The sequence below is a fragment of the Corapipo altera genome, unplaced genomic scaffold (genome assembly GCF_003945725.1).
Source record: "Corapipo altera isolate COAL_440 unplaced genomic scaffold, ASM394572v1 49, whole genome shotgun sequence".
In the NCBI taxonomy this organism is placed as follows: Eukaryota; Metazoa; Chordata; class Aves; order Passeriformes; family Pipridae; genus Corapipo; species Corapipo altera.
This window is the reverse complement of record NW_020884879.1, coordinates 1,765,117-1,767,100: the sequence shown is the minus strand read 5'-3', so window position 1 is coordinate 1,767,100 and position 1,984 is coordinate 1,765,117.

The window sequence follows — 1,984 nt, the reverse complement described above, 5'->3', positions numbered from 1 at the left end:
CCACTTGATACCATACTCAGGAATTTAAAAGGGAATTTTAAAGGTTCTTGGGAATTCTAAAGGTTCTTGGGAATTCTAAAGGTTCTCAGGAATTTTAAAGGATTTGAAAGCTTTCCATCACTCTGCTTTCACAAGAAGGTTTTTACTGTGCTTGCTTATGGTTCTGATGCTTGGAGCAAACAGATGTTTGTTTAGGAATAGGTCAGACTTCCCAGACTCATAGGAAATACTCTCTGTTTTATTTTGCACTGTTCAGTACTCAAAGCTAAGCATGCAAATCGTCCCTGTGAATAGCTCGAGCCAGTCCCCTATCCAGAGCACTTCTTGCTCATGCTGAGAGGTCTCTCAGAGTGTAAGCGGTGAGAGACCATCTGTGCATGAGCTGGAGAAACTTATGTAAATATTGCTGCTTTGGGGGTGGTATTTAGAAGGTACTAGGCTAAATGATTTATTAGTGTGCTCAGACACTGAGAGGGTTCTTCTCAGGTTGGCTTTTATCACTGACACCTTCTTATGGTGTCATACTTACTGGAAAATTCCTAGTAACTGGATAGCGGGAGGGAACTGCAGCCCCAGGTCATGTAGCTTATGAGCATGTGCTGGAAGCTGTGCAATCCCTCACAGCATGAGACAATGAAACCCACAAGCACAGCCATCCAGGAGGAACGGCCTTGCACTAGTTAAATCTGATGGGAGAAACTGCAGCCTCTGCACTAGTGGCAGCTCAAAGTTTCTCCCTCCATAGTTTATTTCTCTTATTTTTGCATAGGGGCTGAGTTAGAGGTGCCAGTGCAGCAGTCAGAAATTACTTTCCCCTGTACAGATAGATCCTGAGCAGCTACTCTCAGAGACTGGCTGGACCCTGTGTCTGTAAGCCTTCCCTGTATAAGACAAAATCCTTCATTTAAAAACCTCAATAGTCTAAAATAGTCTAAAACTCATTTAATATCAGACTTTAGGTCACTTATTCATTCCTACTGCATTCAGCAGGACAGAGCCCCAGACATGTGGGGTTGGGGGTTGCTGGCTCCAGCAGCCCAGCAGGTAAAAATAGTCTTTAGCCAGGTTTAGCATGAATTCCAAATTGGCACACACACAAAACCTGTACACATGTGGCCAAACAGCACAAGCCAGTGTTGTGGTTTAACCCTAGCTGCCAGCTAAGATGCTCACTCACTCCTATCTGATGTGATGGGGGAGAGAATCAGAAGGCTAAAAGTGAGAAGACTCATAGGTTGAGATAAAGACAGTTTAATAGGAAAAGCAAAAGTCACTCACAGGACCAAAGCACCACAAAGAATTCATTCACCACTTCCCACTGGCAAGCAGGTGTTCAATCACCTCCAGGAAAACTAGGCTCCATCACACCTAACAGTGACTTGGGGAGGCAGATGGCATCATTCTGAATGTCCCCACCTTCCTTCTTCCTCCAGAACTATATGCTGAGCATGATGCCATATGGTATGGAATATACCCTTGGTCAGTTGTGGTCACCTGACCCCTCCCAACTCCTTGTGCAATCCCAGCCTCCTCGTTGGCAGGGTGCAATGAGAAGCACAAAAGGCCTTGACTCTGTGTAAGCACTGCTCAGGAATAACAAAAACATCCCTGTGTTATCAACGCTGTTCTCAACATAAATCCAAAACACAGCCCTGCACCAGCTACATTGAAAAAATCAACTCTATTCCAGTCAAAACCAGCACACCCAGAAAACACAGCACTTGCACAAACAGCACAGTTTTAGTCCTGCCCTCCTCTGTGTCTGATCAGCATGAAGGTCCATGTGTGGGAAATACATACATACACACCACGTAGGCAGTAACTGGCCTCACATATCCAATCTATCTGGTAGCTGCTGGCACCTGGGGGGCACAGGACCACCCCGAGGGCTCCAGCCCACTCAGGTGCAGGCACACAAACTTCCTTTGTGTTTATAAACACACACACACACACACACACACACACACACACACACACACACACA